Consider the following 20,218-nt stretch of genomic DNA (forward strand, 5'->3'; position numbering starts at 1 on the left):
CCCATGATCCTCTCGTATCCCCTTTTGCCAATCACCTGTCCAGCTCTCGGCTCTATCCCTCCCCCTCCTGTCTTCTCCTATCATTTTGGATCTCCCCCTCCCCCTCCAACTTTCAAATCCCTTACTCACTCTTCCTTCAGTTAGTCCTGACGAAGGGTCTCGGCCTGAAACGTCGACTGTACCTCTTCCTAGAGATGCTGCCTGGCCTGCTGCGTTCACCAGCAACTTTGATGTATGTTGCTTGAATTTCCAGCATCTACAGAATTCCTGTTGTTCTAGTATCAGTTGTTTGGTGACAATGAAGTACAATAATAATAATTACAATATTTGAAAGACATTCGGTCTGGTGCGTGGATAGAAAAGGTTTAGATCAGGAGTCTCCCACCTGCGGTCCACAGACCCCTTGCTTAATAGCATTGGTCCTTGGCATAAAAAAGGTTGTAAACCCCTGGTTTAGAGTGAGATCAACAAAACACAAACAAGTGGAACTAACTCAGATACGCAAGTTGAGCCACAGGGCCTGTTTCCATGCTGTATAATTTTATGACTCCATGATTTAACCCAATCCAAATAAAGGAACTAAGGAGATAGGTTTGAGTTAAAATCTAAAGGAGTGGAAAGAGGCTTGGGGAGGGAACTCTGGCCCTTGTGGTCTAAATAATTAAATTAAAGACAACAATCAGAAATTTAAAAATAACTAACTGCAAAATCCAGAGAGGGTGTATGCCAACCAGCACAGACACAAGGATGAACAGAACTTTGTGTGAGTTAGGATAAAGGCAACACTATTTTGGATGTGCTCAAGTATATGGTGGGTGGGATGGAAGACTGGCATTCACTGCTCCCTCTAAGCTCCATGGCCGCACTGCCATTCATTAACTGATATGCTCTCATGCACATAGCCTTTGTTGCCACGCAGCTGGAATAAAGATAGACAAAAAAAAACTTAAGGAAACGCAAAAGATTTTCTTTGTTGGACTGTATTAAGTTATGTGATTTTTCAATTTTCATTCTAAATATTCATAGTATGCATATTACAAAAAAACATTTAAAGTGCGCACAGTTTTCAGGTTATGTAAAGATTTCCTGCTCAGCTGCATAACTATAAGAAACAAATAGAGGGAATGTTGCTGGCATTACTCCCATTTACCTTTTCTTCATATCCATTTTGATCTGATGATATTTTCTACTCTTTGACTTCTCAAAGAAAGCTAAAACAAAATTGAAACTCATGGTAAAGATTTTGCAGCTCACATTGGAGAATATACAAATTTGTCATCAGCATTCTGAGCGCGCACCATCTGGTTTAAGATGATAGTTTATTAAATGCATCTTGGGCTTACTAGGAAGGTGTTTATTCCATACATATTTTAATGGGAAAATATTTGGATTCTAGAGGTCTGTTGATTATAAAAACTATTCTTGGTGAACATTACACCCAAAAAAAACATTCACAGGTGTAAGTAATTTAAGCAAGGCCCTCATTTGCATTCAATTAAGTGGAGGTGTGAACCTCCACTAGTAATTCAAAATATATTCAGCCATCATGGTTTGACATTTTCCAATGTATTCTGCAATTGCCACAAAATCTTTTATACCTTGACATTACAAGTCTGCAGTAAGATGATGCAAGGACTTTAAAACTGTTAAATACCTGATCATACTTGTGCTAATGTGTGTGCTTAAAATGAAATCCCTCAGGTTGTGCAATTTAAAATGTGAACAGGTCCTTGATGAAAATCCAGTCTTCTAATGTTGAAAATACCAAGATGTCATTTCAAATTGTACTACTTCTATTTTGTTACTCCATTTCAAGTCAAATATTTCACTGGATAATGTGATAGACTGATAAAGGCAAGAATTTGGATGGCGGCATTAGAACAGCACACTGAGAGGGAGTAATGTTTTCCATAATACAAAGGATTTCGGTTGCCTGTACATTTTGGGCCAATTAAGCAAATGTCCCAATTCGCCGAAGTTTCATGGAAATAATCAAAAAGGTATAAAAAAGACAAATTACTGTATAACTGAGTAACAAATTATGTATTTAAATGAAATACAAAACAAATTAGAACACTACCAGTACTACTACAAAACTGTGTATTAGTCCCTAATAGTTATTGAAAGAGGAATTAATCCAGCGACCACTACCATGTTCTTTTGATTGACTGTAAATGAACAAAACCAGCACAGACACCTAGTGCAGATAATGGTCTCTCTTCATACAATACTTTCAACGATTGCACCCTCCAAATCTTCATTTTCACTGTAACATTCAAGATGATTATCAGTACCTTCAAATTCTTCATAGTTCATAACTCGAAGTAGTGAAATAGTTTCATTTTCACTCCTGGCTGTTTCTGACATCTCCGAGTCTGCATTCTAGAAACCACAGCAAGAAAACAGTTCTGACTTGTCTTACTGTTTATTTCTTGCCAACTTTCAGTGACAAAAATTACTGGGGTTTGAACACAAACACACACTACTGATGCTATTTAAAAATTGTTTACGGTGTCACGTCCAACAGCCTCACAAGTGCACATGACTGACGCAAGTTAGAAACTGCTTGGCAACAGTGTCCTGTCCCAATTAAGTGGCACAGTGTCCAAAAGAAACAAAGGGAATCCCAGCTATTTCCTTGATTATTTTTTGTCCCAAATAAGTGGATGCCCTGATTAACTGATGGCTTAATTAACTAGAATCCACTGTGCAGTATATCAGCGATTCAAAGATCCAAGCCAGCGATGGTTGTTCATAGCAAATAGGAAGATATAATCCACAACAAATTTATCTTCTTCTCTGCATAAATATATTCAACCTAGCCTGAATCATTAAGATTAAGTTTAATTGCCATATATTTGTTAATTTATTTGCCATGACTGACGAAGGCCTGCATTTTAAACTCCAGATCAAAGAATTACATTTTCCAGTGTTTTTGGTCACAATAAATTGGATGCTCTGATGCATGAAAAAGACTAGGATTAAAAAAAAACAAATGCCTTGACAGTGAATCACTCCAAATCTGTTACCATTTTTTAAATGCATAAACGTTGCACAAAAGGCATTTTTTAAGTGCTTGCTCCCATTTTCTGTTGAAGTCAGTCCCAGTGAAGAATTTCTGTCCAGGAGCTTCCTGTTGTGACTTGCCCCAATGCAGGTAAAAAAAAGTCCCCACACGCAATTATGTTATTGACATGCATGGTACCCAAATAAAAGTTAATCTATTGTTTTTCCAAAGTTCTACGTGATACAAGTAGTCTGAAATTATATTTGTGTTCAGCTTCAAGTGGTGTATCATAATCAGAAAAAATTTCTGAGGAAGCAACACTTCTGGAAAAAAAATTGCTGTCCAGTGTTACTAAATGCACGGGAGTACATTCAGCCAGAGACTCATTCCTCCAAGATGCAGCACCATAGGAAGTCATTCCTGCCTGTAGCCATCAAACTTTTCAACTCCTCCCTTGGAGGGTCAGACACCCTGAGCCAATAGGCTGGTCCTGGACTTATTTCCTGGCATAAATTACATATTACTATTTAACTATTTATTACTATTTTCTATTACTATTTATTATTTCCATGACTATTACTATTTATTAATAGTAATATTACTATTTCTATTACTATTTATTATTTATGGTGCAACTGTAACGAAAACCAATTTCCCCCGGGATCAATAATGTATGACTATGACTACTAAACAGCAGGGACCGGATTGAAAGGTCACAATTTACACCCTTCGTAATTAATTTGTCGCTCAATAAGGAGCAAATTAAATGAGTTGAAACAAACCTTGCAGGATCTAAAGAGATGTTACTGAGACATTGCTTTAAATGTATAAATTACCCACTATTTCCTCTGAGAATTTTACTGTATTAGAAACATCTGTACCCTCCAACCCCAGCATGGCTCATTCACTACCTGATTAAGGTGCTGCCCATCACTTGCTCTCCCCCACCTCCTCAAACACTGGCCTTATCAAGCTGCTCTTCAGCCCAACTACACCCTCAGATTTCCTTTCTTCCTTCTGATTCACCTTCACCTCTCATCCAAGCCCTTGATTTTCCCACCCTTGCACTCCATTTCATACATTACCACTTCCCCATTTCCCGTTGAGGCTCCCTTTAACAATGCTGACCCTTATCCCATGGGTGAGTGGAGAAATGAGGGAGGGAGACGGAGGAGTGGTGTGATGGATGTTACTGCTACAGGTCCAGCAAGCATCAGTGTCTGTGAAACATGCAAGTCAGATTTTAATATCTATTAAAAGGGAGTAGATAACCAAAGGAATGTCTAAATTTCACATTTTTTTCATAATACCTGTTTAGCATTAAAGCAAAGAAATGGCTGCAATCCAATTTCTAGCTAAAGTGCCATTTTGCTTCATCTCAAGGCCAAATATTCTGTTATTAAGAAAATTAAGGGCTAGCTAATATCTCTTTGAGCAGAATTTTGCATACATGCTGGTCAACTTCATATTCCAAGTTAAGAAATCCAACATTGATGTAGTCTGGAGGTTATAAATGACTGACATTAACTTTCCTAGAAATACACACAAAATTGGTTAACACCATATTAATGTGATATTTTTCTGAGCAATGCTGTGTTCTTTGGCATTATGTTGATAGATTTCTAGGCTTACATGTCATCAATTTAATATTCAGTTCAGCAGTTTCTTTAATTCTGTCCCTGTAGGGGTTTAAAACCCAACTTCATTCACAAGTCATAAAAAGTAAGGTGTAAGAAAAATGTAGCAATCATTGCTCACTACGTAACTCAGTACTTCCTTTTGGGGAGGAATTCAATCCTTAATTCAAACACAACTGTTCTATGTGCTTTGTTCAGTTAAGTGTTGGTTTGTACCTTTCACAATTTTACAGTTATTTTGGTTCACAAAGACCCAGTAATTTCTTTGTAAGTATTTGCCAGAGTTGTGGAGCTAATCAAAGCTGACAGTTTCTTTATGTAAAGAAAAAAGAAATCATGTGAGAAAAATTTTGCATAGTTTTCTATGGAAAAAAAATCTGTAAAAATGGCAGAGGCACTATTCTCAGACTATTAATAATATATATATAGTAAGTAGTTAAAGCCCAAAAAGATCTTGGCATATAATTGCACCAGTACATTAAGTCTTCTATTTAATTTAGATTCAAATGAAACACTGTAGCATGTTTAAGAGTTTACAGAAGTACACTATCAAGAACAGAGCAAGGGCTCTAAACACGTCAAAATCTCCAGAATTAAATTGAACAGTGAACAGGTGCAAGGGACAAAGTTATGCATAACTTGAAATATATACTGTATAGAGTTTGTTTAATCATCTTTAGTTATGTTTCAAGTATATCTTTTAAAAGTAACTTTAACCTCTATCTTTTATTGATTTAGTAATGGATATGGACATTGATATTCAGTTCAGCCATGTGGGCTTTGCTTGCTGTCAAACCTGTCAATGTACTTCTTGAAGCCTTTCCCTGCACTCGGTTTGCTCTAGATCAGGGGTTCCCAACCTAGGATCCATGGACCTCTTGCTTAATGGTATTGATCCATGGCATAAAAAAGGTTGGGAGCCCCTGCTCTAGCTAGTCCACGTGACAGTACGATGTCACGCAAAGCTCTGTAACCATACAGGGAATTGGCACTCAACATTTTGTTTTGGAATATCTTAAGGCAGCAAGTTGACACTAGCAAGCCTGGAAAGGGAAAAAAAATACTGTTACGTAGGTCAGCTATGAGACAAGTGATTTATTAAGTATGCCTGCAAGAAAATTAATCTCAGGGTTATATATGGTGACATATGTACTTTGATAATAAATTTACTTTGAAGTGAGCTTGCAATGAATTGTGGTTCGATAAATTATAGTAGATGCAAGTTATGGAACTGAAGGGTCAGTAACTCTACATGCACTATGTAGCTGCATTAGTATTCCTGGTCACTGAATTTCTTTCCCTTCAGGAGTGCAAAGTGCTGATGCAATTAAACAGAATGATCAATGCTGACTAGAGATGAATTCCCAGGCATTTATTTTGTATTTTTACAAAGAGTTTACCTACAACACACATGCAGCATTTCATTTGTTTTTGCACCAAACAGTGTGTAATTTGTCAAAATATTTTGCCATTTAACCTTTTAGTGATTTGATGCAAAAAAACGAGGAGCAAGAATGGAAGTTTGGAAAATGAAGCACTGGAGGCTGCAAAACATCATGCATTAAAGCTAAGGAATAATTATTGTAAACTATGATTAAGATAGATTATAGATTTATTGAATAAATTAGTTACATCCTTCCTTGTTTCACTGAAAAGACCCACATGCCATTATACATGCGAGTTGTAAATGATAACAATCTAATAGTACATTCTGCTGTAATGGCCTATTGTTTGGATATACAGCACAGTGACAGGCCCAGTGAGCCCACACTACCCAATTCCACCCATATGATCAACCTACTAACCTACTGCACCCATATAATTAACTACTAACTCATATGTCTTTGGAATGTGCGAGGAATCCAGAGCATCTTTTTTAAATAAGATCACCAACCTTGATTTAAAAAGTAAGTCGTCTTAATTTTCACATATTTAATTTATAGGTATTGGAAGTGTTTCTGAGTATATTTGTAATTTCTAATAATATTTAAATTTACTAAATCAGTTTGAATTGTCCTTAAATATCTCCAATCATTAGAGATTTAAAAACAAATTGTCACTAACCAGGACACTTGATTGATACTCTATTCAGAACTCACTCCCTCTACCACTGGCACACAGTGCCTACAGTGCGTGTCACCTACAAAATGCACAGAGGTATCTGGCAGCACATTCCAAATGCACAATCTCTTCTAGAAAAAGGGCAGGGAGATAGTGTAAATGACAACATCCAAGTTCCTCTCAACTCGCATGCAAAGCATGCTCGGAAATCTACCGCCATTTCTTCATCGTTGCTGGGTCCAAGTCTTGGAGCTCAGAACTGGATTTAATATCACCAGCATATGTTGTGAAATCTGTTGTTTTGTGGCATCAATACATTACAAAACATAATAATGAAAACTGGATTACAGTATACAAGTTAAATAAGCAGTGCAAAAAGTAGTGAGGTAGTGTTCATGGGTTCAATGTCCATTCAAAAATCTGTTAGCAGAGGGCAAGAAGCTGTTCCTGAATCGCTGAGTGTGCGCCTTCAGGTTCCTGTACATCCTTCCTGATGGTAGTAATGAGAACAGGGCATGTCCTGGGTGATGGGAGTCTTTAATGATGGATGCTGACTTTTTGAGGCTTTGCTCGTTGAAGATATTTTGGATGCTGGGGAGGCTAGTGCTCATGATGGAGCTGACTGAGTTTACAACTTTCTGCAGCTTATTTCAATCTTGTGCGGTCACCCGTTCTCCCATAACAGATGGCGATGCAACCAGTTAGAATGCTCTCCACGGAACCTCTGTAGAAATTTGCGAGTGTCTTTGGTGACATACCAAATCTCCTCAAACTCCTATTGAAATATAGCCACTGTCGTGCTTTCTTTGTAATTGCATTAATATGTTGGGCCCAGGATTGATCCTCAGATGTTGACACCCAGTAACTTGAAAATGCTCGCCCTTTCCACTTCTAGTTCCTCTATGAGGACTGGTGTGTGTTCCCTTGACTTACCTTTCCTGAAATCCACAATCAGTTCATTGGTCTTACTGACATAGAACGTAAGATTGTTGCTGTGACACCACTGAGCCAGCTGATCTTTCTTGCTCCTGTATACCACCTTGTCACCATCTGAAATTCTGCCAGCAACAATTGGCATTTGAGCTGTGCCTAGCCACACAGTCGCAGGTGCAGAGAGAGTAGAGCAGTGAGTGAAGCACATATCCTTGAGGTATGCTAGTGTTGATTGTCAGCAAGGAGAAGGTGTTCTTTCCAATCTACACAGACTGTGGTCTCCTGATCAGGAAGTCAAGGATCCAATGTCCATGTCCTTCCATTCTCCTCACATTCATGTACCTATCTAGAAGTCTGTTAAAAATCTGTAAAGTTTCTGTCTCTACCACCATCCAGGCAGTGCATTCTAGACACCTACCATCTTGTGCTTTAAAAAAAAAAAAAATTGCCCCTCACTTCTTTGGAAATTGCCCCCTCACCATAAATGCATGCCCTCTGGTATTTGACATTTCAACCATGGGAAAAAGATACTGTCTATGACCTACTCTATGCCGCTCATGGTCTTATAAACCTCTCGGATCTCCCCCCAGCCTCCGCTGCTCCAGATAACATGAAATTTGTTGTTTTGCGGCAGCAGTGCATTGCAATACATAATAAAAAAAAAACTAAATTACATTAAGAAGTATATATAAAATTAAATTAAATAAGTAGTGCAAAAAGAGAGAAAAATAGTAAGGTAGTGTTTATGGGTTCATTGTCCATTCAAGTATCTGATGGGAGAGGGGAAGAAGTTGTTCCTGAAATATTGAGTGTGTGTTTTCAGGCTCCTGTACCTCTGACAGCAATGAAAAGAGGGCATGTCCTGGGTGATGGGGGTCCTTAAAGATGGATGCTGCCTTTTTGAGGCATCGCCTTTTGAAGGTGTCCTGGATGCTGGGGAAGCTGGTACCCATGATGGAGCTGGCTGAGTTTACAACCCTCTGCAGCCTTTTCTGATCCCGTGCAGTAGCCGCTCAATACCAGATAGTGATGTAACCTGTTAGAATGCTCTCCACAGTACCTCTGTAGAAATTTGCAAGTGCCTTTGGTGACATACCAAATCTCCTCAAACTCCTAATGAAATATAGCCACTGTTGTGCCTTCTTTGTAACAGCATTAATATGTTGGGCCCAGGATTGATCCTCAGATGTTGACACCCAGGAACTTGAAATTGCTCACTCTGTTCACTTCTGATCCCTCTACGAAAACTGGTGTGTATTCCCTCATCTTATGCTTTCTGAACTCCACAATTAATTCTTTGGTCTTATTGATGTTAAGTGCAAGGTTGTTGCTGCATCACCATAACTAGCTGATATATCTCACTTCTGTACGTCTTCTCACCACCATCTGAAATCCTGCCAACAATAGTTGTGTTGTCAGTAAATTTATATCCCTCTTTCCAAAGGGATTTTGAGGGTTCCTTCACCAGGAGGACTGCAGAAGTTCAGGAAAATAGCTCACTAGAACAATCTCAAGGGCAGTTAAGGATGCTGCCAGTGTACTCACATCCCCAAAATCGTTTCTATTGAGCTCAATAGAAGTGTTAGGAACTGTGAAGTAGAGCTTCTCATCATCAGTAAGTCATCTTGATTAGTTGCTGTTTCCAAACTATGCACCAGCTTGGATTACCTACCCTGGTAATGGATTTGCAGCCAGCATTGACGTTGGCTTTATTTATTTATACGTATGCAATGAATGAATGGATCTTCCCCACAGCCTCGCTGTGTATTCCTCTTGGTGGTGTGAAAGGATTTTCTACTAATACTTTATGAAGAATAATGTTGTAAGTTTCTTGATACTAGATGCTCATTGCTGTCTGTCACATGAATCCCCAAAACACAGCAACACTTCTGCCTTAATGAAGGGCAGTGGAAAGATGCCTTAGGTACTGGTTCTCAAGGAATGAATAGTATCATCTAGAGTGCAGTGCCTTTGATTTAAAGTACATTCAGCCAATAAGGAAGTAATGAGGGTTTCAGTAGAGCATTGTGGGAGATGTTGGCCAGTCTCTCATTTGTCTCCAAAAACACACCATTTGCACCTCCAGTTGAATTCTTGGTCAACTAAAATAAAGCTTTCTAATTAACAAGGCTAAGCAAATTAACAAAATGGAACAAACTGCTTATGCATTCATAATCAGAAATACAGACTTTTAGCAGTGATGTGGCTTCCTGGAGATTTTTAAGGGCTAGAGCCATGACATGTTTTAGTACTAACCAAGTGACTGCAGCTGCATTAAATTCAATTTTTAAATTGTGCTTTCCCCACAAGGTAGCCTTGGCTAGTGAAAACATGCCTGCACCTTCACATAAGGATAGCTATTTAAAACTGTACTGATGTGATAAGACATGGATAGGCGAATCATTGCTGGATTCGTGCTCCAATTCTGGAGCAATAGAACTTCTTGGCATTCTGTTTTGACACCACAGGAAACCTACACAGGCCCCAATACCTAAACACAAGCAGTGTAGTTATGCATGCAGCAAAGACACATTTAACTCAAAATAATCTGATATGAAATGGATCAGACAGTAAAATATAAAGGCAGTTTTGAGACCTTCATTCATCAACTTGACTTAGTTTCATGTCCCATCATTTTGAGGAGCTAATGGGACTTAAAAAACAGGCTGTGAGGCAAAGAACAAGCTGTAAAAATTGAGAAACTGGAGCATAATGACAAGCATTTGTTTGAGTGTACCCCCATATCTTCCTTGAAACAGTGTGGTCTGGCTGTACACAAGACTTGCAGATAAATATGGATTCAATTGTAAAATTCTTTGCAAAATGTTAAAACTCAAATTATTTCTTGAGTGAGATCTTTTCTCCAGCCTTTCAAGATACTGATAAACTCAGAATTTTCCCATCAAAGCATCTGTGGATGTTAATGGTTAAAATATCAAAGAAGTGTTTGAGTAAACTTCAGCATCTCTCAAGCAAAGCTTGTTTACATATAGAGTCCACCAAGGATAAATTGTGTTTGAAAATATCTAGAGTTAAAAGGAATGGTATATGTGAATAACATTTAAAGTTCAAGGCAACAGTGTGTTGAATAGGGCAGTAGATTGGCATTTGTAAGCACAATCTTCCTTTTAAAGTTCAATGAGTTGCATACAATATTAGCCTTGACCAGTTCTACTGCAAGTTCAAGTTGAATTCTGGAACCATAATATCAGAGAGGGGGTGCAGGACCCTACTCAAAGCAGGCACACATCCACACAGACACCCACAAACATATCTCCAAAGACCCTCCTCCCCCACCCATGGAAACACGTAGGCACACACAACCGTGTATAGACTTGGCCAGAAATCCACACGAACCTCCTACTCACCCATGGAACGCGCTTCAATACAAACTCCCATACATGAACACATGTGAACACATGGATACATGCAAGCTAATGCCCACACTGATTCCCATGCAGACAGACACTCAAAAATTTGGCACCTACATTCAGAGACATACAGGCTGACACCCACTCACACAAAGTCCCCTACACTTGACACAGAGGACCAACACCCACATCCCAGCGCCACACACAAACACACACACACACACGTACGTTACAACAATAACACAATTTGTGAATTAATCAGCAAGGGTTACTTTGTTTTTCAAGCCAAAGCTTGAGGAATTACAGGCTGGGTCAACAGACAGGTGGGTAGAGGCCCCTTCTCAGGATGAGAGTGCCCACTTCAGAGGAGAGATTCCTCCTCAGGCACTGGCCAACCTTTGTCCAAGACATAGATACTTTAGTGTAAGCTGACGTACTGTTTGGAAACACAAGTTATTTTCCCACATGATTTCTCTATTATGACAAACAGGTAACCAGAGAAAGAATAGGTCACATTAAGAACCAAAGTATCAATCTGTTCATGGAACTAGAAGACATTGCTGAGCTGTTGAATAAATCTGCATTCATATTGGAGAAGGATTTTGCATTTGGAGATAAAAGTTCAAAGTAAATTTATTATCAAAGTACATTCAGTATATGTCACTATATACTAACCTGTGATTCATTTTCTTAGGATGGTGAAATTCTAGAACATATTACTATTGAAAAGGAGGAAGTTTTAGATGTTTTAACAGTTTAAGAGCAGATAAATCATCAAGGCCCGATAAAGATATACTCCAGGCTACTATGGAAGACAAGGCAAGATATTGTTGGGGCTCCGATAAATTTTTTATCTTCACTGATCATAGCTGAGGTGTCAGATGAATGAAATTGAATGTAAGCACCTTTATTTAAGAAGGCAGTAGAAATTAACCGGATAACTCTATAACTAAGTGTAACATCAGTGGTAGGGAAATTATATACCAAATTCTGAGGTACAGGATTAATCTGCACTTGGAGAGATGCTAAATCACAGTGTTGCCTATTGACAGTGTCTGTCACACACCCAGGAGCAAAAGAGGCTTGATGTGCATTAGTTTTCTCTTACCTTTGAAGTACCTGATTATGGATTTCAATTGGTTCTGTGATGATGAAGAAAAACACCAATAGTAAAAAATAGCTCAGCACAAAAAGAAATCCTTTTCCTTTTGAAAGCTCTTTTGACAATGGTTGATTTGAAAACTGCATTCAGTGAAAAATTAAATGGATCAACTGTTGCCCATTATATTGATAGACTAAATTAATTCAAGCAATTACTTAATGGAATCACAAGATCCACCTTATAAGCAATAACCTATAATGGTACTTTGCGCCTGCAAAAACATATCAAGAAAGGTACCTCTTCAGCAGATTGTTGCATACATTTGGTTAGAAGGGTCGAGGATCTTTCACAGCAACAACTTCATTCTCTGACACACAAACACGAGGAATTCTGCAGATGCTGGAAATTCAAGCAACACACAAAGTTGCTAGTGAACACAGCAGGCCAGGTACAGTCGACTTTTCAGGCCGAGACCCTTCGTCAGGTCCTGATGAAGGGTCTCGGCCTGAAACATCGACTGTACCTCTTCCTAGAGATGCTGCCTGGCCTGCTGTGTTCACCAGCAACTTTGATGTGTGTTGCATTCTCTGAGATATGCTCTTTTCTTGGTGAGTGGCACAAATAACCATATGTACTGTGGATCAGACATGTGGCCTTGTAATAAAGCTATTTAAAAGCAACTCTCAATCGAGGCAAATGTAGCATAGAGCACCTGCTCTTGCTTTTCTAGAGTTGGTTCCGTATTGTAGATACAATAATGTTAAATCACTGATTGTAAACTCATTATGTACAGCCAAGTGTAATTTCATGGAACATTTATCCTTCTGCAATCATGCAGGATTTCATTTGGCTCAGTTTAAGAGATATCACTGAAGGGAATGGTATCATTCTAGTGTAATATTTTGCAATGGTCCATTGTCCATTGACAGTAAATGGCTGTATTTTTAGTGTGTGGCCAATTAGTCAAACCTTGATATACATATCATACTTCATGGTGTATACCTGGAGTGAGCAGTTTATGAGAATCACTGTGAACAATTAAATTATCCCTGATTACATGTCCAGAGATAGCCTCCCTCCTACAGTGCTTCGTGTGATCTGCATATACTGCTATTTATACTTTATGCTGATTCTCTTCCTCTTGTATTCATTTCTCAAGCAAGGATTAAGCATTCTGTTCATTATGTTTTGCAGCAGATAATGACAAAGGGTGAAGGCCTGTTTTTTTGCAAACTTACTACATCCTTCAACTAGTACAGCCAGTGAAATTTTATGCGATGAGCGATCTATCTGTTAGAGGAAATCAGTGGGTTGAGCAGCATCTGTTGGATGACAGGAGCTACCAATATTTTAGGTCGAAACCCCGCTTCAGGATTTTGACCTGAAATATTGAGAAATCCTTTCTGTCAACAGATACAGCTCAACTGACTGAGTTCCTCCAGCAGATTGGTTGTTGCTCCGGAATCCAGCATCTGCAGTCTTGTCTCCAAATGCAATTTCATCTTGAATGAGCCAAAGGCATTCTCCACTGAAGTCTTGGTGGTTGCCATTTGCTGTCATTATAGTGATGTTCAGTTGAAGTTGATGGAGCACAGACAGAAGCCAGGGAAAGAGGATAGCCCTCTTCCCCAAGGTCCAGCCCTCAGAACAGTGCAGGTCCAAGAATGGTTGGCCTGTGAAGAAAGGAATTGTGAATATTCTGGAAACCTGACTCCAACCATGAGAGAACACTATTCATGGTATATCATGACTTGAACACGGACTATGAACTTTTGTGATTTGTGAGGAGCTCAAGGTTCTGATGGAAAACCTGAAGCTCAACATGTACAGTTTATCTTTTCTCCAATTCTGAAACCATGAACTTTCATTTTATTGAATACCCTTTGATACAGTGCCTTACCAAGTGTCACAAAATGTTACTACATGCATCAGTTCTCCTTCATCCACATACATTACGGCGGTATGGTAATGTAGTTGTTATTACAGCGGCAGCAACCAGGGTTCAGTTCCGCTGCTGTCCATAAGGCATTTCTATGATCTCCCTGTGACCGTGCAGGTGTCCTCCAGTACTCCGGTTTCCTCCCACATTCCAAAAGACAAACAGGAGAGCAGGTTAACTGGTCACATGGTATAAATGGGCAGCACTGGCTAGTTGAGCCTGAAGAGACTGTTACCGTGCTGTATGTCCAAATAAAACTTCAAGGGACTTCAATAAATTGATCAAATGATTTCTTTCACAAAGATCACATTGTTCATTAATCATCTTGAATTATGTCTAAGCACACTACTATGATATCTTTAATGATAGCTTCTAACATTTTTCCTATAATAGATATTAAGTCAACTGGCCCACAATTTCCAGCTTTCTGTCTCCTTTTTTAAAGTTACATTTGCTAATTTCCAAACTACTGGATCCTTACCCAAATCTTGGGAGTTTTGTAAAGTTAAATCCATCACATCGACTATATTACTAGCCAGTTCTTTTAACATCTTAGCATGAAGTTTATCAGGACCTGAAGACTCGTCAGCCTGCAGCTCTAAAAAAAAAATTGCTTACTACTATTCTCCTGGTGATTAATTTTCTCCTATTTTCTGCCTCCCTGCCTCCACCATGATTTTCAATTCAGTTATTTCTGGGTTATTTGTATCCTCTGCATGGAAGACTGATGCAAAATATTTACTTATTTCCTTGTTTTCCAGAGCTTATTTTAGAAAGCCCACTTTCTATAGAACAAATGCTCATTTTTCTTTAAAAGATCTAAGGATGCTTTCACATTTCCATTTAACTTTATCTTGCATTCTAATTTTTCATTCATTACTAATCTTTTAGCCATTCCTTGCTGAATTTTGTATTCTGTTCAATCTTCTGATCTGCCATCCATCATTGTACAGTTATATGCTTTTTCTTTTAGTCTGATACTATATCATATTATTTTTAGGTTAACCATGATTGATGGGTCCACACCTTGGAATTTTTCCTTCTTATCAGACTATATCTATTCTGCGTATTCGGAAAGATCTCTTGAAATGCTTGTCACTGAAGTGCAATTGACTGAATAATTAACCTAATAGGCTGGTTCACATACCTAGCTCTGTTTTCACAACTTCACTATTGCCCTTATTTAAGTTTTGATTTGTAAAGGGGTTGATTGATTGGCAAGGGATTTAAAGGTTAAAGGCAGGAGAATGGGTTTGCAAAGGAAAAAAAAAATCAGCCATTATTGAGTGACAAAGCAGACTCAATGGATTGATTCCGTTCCTATATTTTATTGTCTTAAACTATTAGTCTTTGATCTATTCTTCTCTCTGTCAAACTGAATGTACAATTCAGTCACATTATGATTACTGCTGTCTGGGGGTGTTTTCTCTATGAGGTAATTAATTAATCCATTTTCCAATCACAAAGCTGTTAAAAAAATACAGTCTATGGGATTGAATTACTAGGAAAACTCATTTTACTGTTGTTGATTGAGGGGAAAATAATGGCCAGGCATCAGAGATAACTTCTCACAATAATTTAAAAATAACATATATTCCCATTTGTGATGAAGGGTCTCCATCCTGAAGCATTTACTTTCTACAGATACTTCATGACCCGCTGAGTGTTTCCACCAGCCAGACAGCTTTGGATAACAAAAGGAAGGCCAAAGAGAGGAACTGAAGATACTTTAGAGTGGCAATTTATCCCTGAAGCTGTTTAACTTTCAAAGGAAAAGAATCTCATATGCTGCCTGGTTCAAAGCACTCACTTTGTATTTAAAATGGAAATGGCACAATGCTAGTTCCTATCAATTTTTGGACCATTATGACTTTGAGTACCCTTTATTAGAGCTACTTGTGGTCACTGCATCATGGGAAAGAAGCAATTTTAAGAGGTACCATTCAGAATGGCTTGGAAGGCAATTTGGAAATTACAAAAGCAACAAAATAAATGGTTTCCTGAAACTTTATTTTCCAGCATTTCGAAAGAGTTTTTAAACAAAAAGCATATCCCGCCCCCCCATTTCACTTCAAGTACAAGCCCAAACAGGTATACGTTACAGTAATTTCTAAAGTCTAGTATTTAGTGTAAGGTGGACTAACTTGGAAATCCATTCCATTTGAAACAGCTAGTCTGTTATGTGCGCATGCGCCGGTCGTGCATGCAGTCTGTTACAGCCGTTCCGATCGGATTCTTACTTTTTTCTTCTTACTTTTTAACTTAAGTTATTTAAAAATTTTTTTTTCACGGTAACACATCGAAGCTGCAACCTCTCTAACATGCTGGTAGAGAGAGTTTTATTTGGGTTTTTAGCGCTGGAAATAGCTACATCCTGACACGCGGGACAGAAGCATGGTTGCATTGTTCATTCCAGGGACCAGCTGCTTGCGCTAATGCCGGCTGGTTTAGCGAGCAGAGCGGCGGACACCCCTGCTGAAATCTGGAGGAAAACACACAGAGGATGCAGAGGGGGATCACAAAGTCGAGGAAAGAGGACCGGGTCAAGACAACAGAGACTTATGGAGAAGAGGAGTTCGGTGGGTATTAAAATGGACGGGTTCACGGCGCTAGCCAGGCGTCAGAGAACATTTCAGGAGTGCAGTGTTATGTGCTTCACTGGAAAGGGGCTGCACGAGGACATACCCGATCAAAACTTCTCCATGGATGGCTTCCAGACCGTTCCGGCTGACCGGAAGTGCACTGAGAGCGGTAAGTGTTAAGGAGTTGGGTGCTTACTGTTCTGGTTAACAATGGATGGTGCACTCCGGGTCATATTACGATCGAGGAACGTGTTTGTAGACTGGATATTGAATTTTTTACTATTGGACTTCGGTCACACTCCACCGAGATACAACACTGGGCAGCACGGGAGGTCGTTCCTGCCTGTGGCCATTGAACTTGCAGCTCCTCCCGTGGAGGGTCAGACACCCTGAGCCAATAGACTGGTCCTGGACTTTTTTCCATCTGGTATAGTTTGCATTTTGTTGTTTGATTGTTTGTGGTTTTTGTATTGCTATATTTACGCTCTATTCTTGGTTGGTGCAGCTGTAACGAAACCCAATTTCCCTCGGGTCAATAAAGTATATCTATCTAATCTATACAACATCAGAATGGCGGATTCACTGCTATTTACAAAAATGAACTGCAACTTCATTAAGGTAATTGCTTTGCTGGAGGCTGTATGGAATTCAGTTGAAAACTAAAGAACATACAGAGTCCGTTATTGTAGAAAATACTGGCAACACAAAGGTGGCACCGATAGAAAGAAACAAGATGAATGAAAATTAAAGCTCCACCAAAGCTCAAAGTATTGAACATTCCCTCAAATATGATATACCTGTTGTTCAGATCTATTATTTTATCCATTTCTAATTGAGATTGCTAGTCTTTGTAGTGTTCTTCCCTTTAATTTAAAACTAAAGTATTAAGATATTCTGTAAAGGCAGGAGTTGGGGATAGCTTACCATTTTACAAATGAACAGTTGGTCAAGAGGACCAATCCTGAAGAAATTACATGGTAAAATACAAGGTGTCAAATGAAAAGACCAAAGCTTATCTGCTTCATAACTGTGTCTCAAACATATGAAATTAAAAGACTTCAACCCTCACCCCAGTTACCTATTATTGTGTCAATGTATTTGTGCCATGTTTGAGGTAATTTTTTCCCCACACTGACTTGCTACCATGTTCAGCAATACTAATTATAAATGCGGTAAAATTATGGAAAGGCTCAGAGAAGGATCAACAGCTACTTAGCAAATGCTGTTTACAAGGAAAAGCAGTATCAATATGCTATCGTATCAGAGTGTAAAGACAATAAATACTGCATTGCACTGGCACCCTATAATGCTTTTAGAAATACAATGATAACTTATTCTTTCACTGTGAATCACATAGCCTCTATGGTTCAGACTGAACATATTCTAAGCATGTTCACAACAAGAAAAACAAATTCCAGAAGTTCTAAAATGAATGAATAGGCTATTTAGCTGCACTGTAAATCAATATTCTTCTCAATTGAGATAGAAATGGGGTGGGGGATACAAACAGATTTTACTGTAGGTAAAATAAATAGATGCAACAATAATAAACCAACTACTCAGAATTCTATTCACTTGTAATCAGAGGGTAAGAAATCTTCATCAGGAATTACACACTGGGAAGTGAGATGCTTAAACTGAGCTTAAACTGTTTGGGGCAAACGTGTAACAACCAGAGGGAATGGGATTTCTGGAGTTAACACAAGGTTATTATGACAATGTAAAATCGAGAGGAGGAGAAGCCATGCTCTCTTCTCTGTACTACCATCGGCAGGAGGTAGGGGAGCCTTGGGTCCCAGACCACCAGGTTCAAGGACAGTTATTACCCTACATTCATGCTGGTTCAGGAGCCAAATGATAAACTTCATTCACTACCACTCTGAACAAACTTCACAACCTACAGACTCACTTTCAAGGACTGACTCTACAACTCATGTTCTCAGTATTATTTATTTATTTGCACATTTGGTCTTATTTTGCAAATTGGTTCTTTGTCAGTCTGTGTGTGTAGTTTTTCAAATTCTATTGTATTTCTTTATTTTCCTGTAAATGCCCGCAAGAAAATAAATCTTAATACAGAAATATGGCGATTATATGTGTATTTCGAGCAATAGGGTTATCAAAGCTTCATTACAAATTTGGTTTTTAGGTATCAATTATTATGACACAATAACTTCACGTTGCAACAACTGGAAAATTACCAACTTTAAGCAGACAAACCTTGTGTGCTTCTGGAGTCCAGCGGGCTTAGTAAGTATGTTGTTTGAACACAATGTTCAATTCTACTTTTAACTCTTCAGACACTGAACTAGTACACGTTTAGACAATAGTATTGTCAAGTAATATTCATACTACACAATTGATAAGCAATTACCATCTAAGACAAGAAAGTCAAAACACCTACCTTTGACTCTCAACACCTAGTTGTCTACTATCAATGCACTGGAGATCACAGTAGACTATAAAATCACTGTGGAACCAACAATAGTTAAGGGAGGATGTATTTTGTGGTGAATGGTTGACATCCCAATTCATCTCCACCATCCACAAGGTATATCAAGATCACAGAATACTATTCACTTGTCTGGATAAAAACAGCAACAAGAACATTCATTAAATTCATACTATCCAGAATAAATCAGCCCACTTAAGGACACCCCAGCCACTGCCCTAAACTTTCAATCCAGACATCAAGAACTTCAAGAAAACCAATTCATAAGTGTTGCAAGGCAAGTTGTAGGGAAACAAAGTACTTCATGGGAGACAAATATACAGAGTGTCAGAAAGTGGGCATGAACATGGAAAGTACAGAGAGAATTGGAGTGTTCCAAATGACAACAAATTAAAGCTACTGAGACAACATTGGTGGTAATGCGTAAACATTCACTCACCAACAGGCAAAGATAACCTGATCAAAAACAATTGCAAAAGCATAAGTTAATTTATTATGCCAACACATTATTGTAATAAAACTTTATGACTCTTGTGCAATAAAACATTGCCAGGATACACAGTAGGTTGATTCTCAACTATTCCTCACAGTTGGAAAACACAGTGAACATCTCACTGGCTGTACATAATTCACCAACACAAAATAAAACACATTTTGTATTGAACTTTGAGACCTTAAAATATGCCAAAGTTTCTTCCCCCCTTCCAGCCACTGTTACAACATAAGAAACACAACAGTTAATGCGCATCACATATTCCAACAAACAGCAATGTGATAATGACCAAATAATTTAGTGATTTTTGAGGGATACAAATGGCGAAGACACCAGGGTAACTGTTCTGTGCTTCGTCAAGATGACGATATAATGAAGAGGGCATAGGGACTTCTAGTATATTATTTTGAAAGATTCTACCCCTGCCAACACAGCATTCAAACAAAGCATTGCACTTCACTGCAAGCCTAATTTGTGTTCAAATGGAATATCACAGCTTCCATTGCAACACGCCGCTTCTACTTAATATTGTAGTCTTGAACATTAAGCATTTCTGCAATGTAATCTCCAGTAGTAATTCTGTTGATTGTCTCCTACTGAGAGTTCTTTTCTTTCTCCTCTAATCAAGCAGCTCTGTGCTC

General features: G+C 38.5%; 1 protein-coding gene across 6 annotated transcripts in view; it reads right to left on the reverse strand.

The window, feature by feature from the left end:
• The window catches only part of LOC134340554 (vitamin D3 receptor-like), a 209,761-nt gene that overhangs the window by 118,391 nt on the left and 71,152 nt on the right, over positions 1-20,218 (reverse strand). The window contains exon 4 of one of the 6 annotated variants that reach the window (XM_063037944.1): positions 19,037-19,216. The exons of the other annotated variants lie outside the window; for them this stretch is intronic. The gene's annotated coding sequence lies outside the window, so the exon portion shown is untranslated. The remainder of the gene's footprint in view (positions 1-19,036; positions 19,217-20,218) is intronic. 6 annotated transcript variants of the gene reach the window in all.

This window comes from Mobula hypostoma, chromosome X1, assembly GCF_963921235.1.
Source record: "Mobula hypostoma chromosome X1, sMobHyp1.1, whole genome shotgun sequence".
Taxonomy (NCBI): Eukaryota; Metazoa; Chordata; class Chondrichthyes; order Myliobatiformes; family Myliobatidae; genus Mobula; species Mobula hypostoma.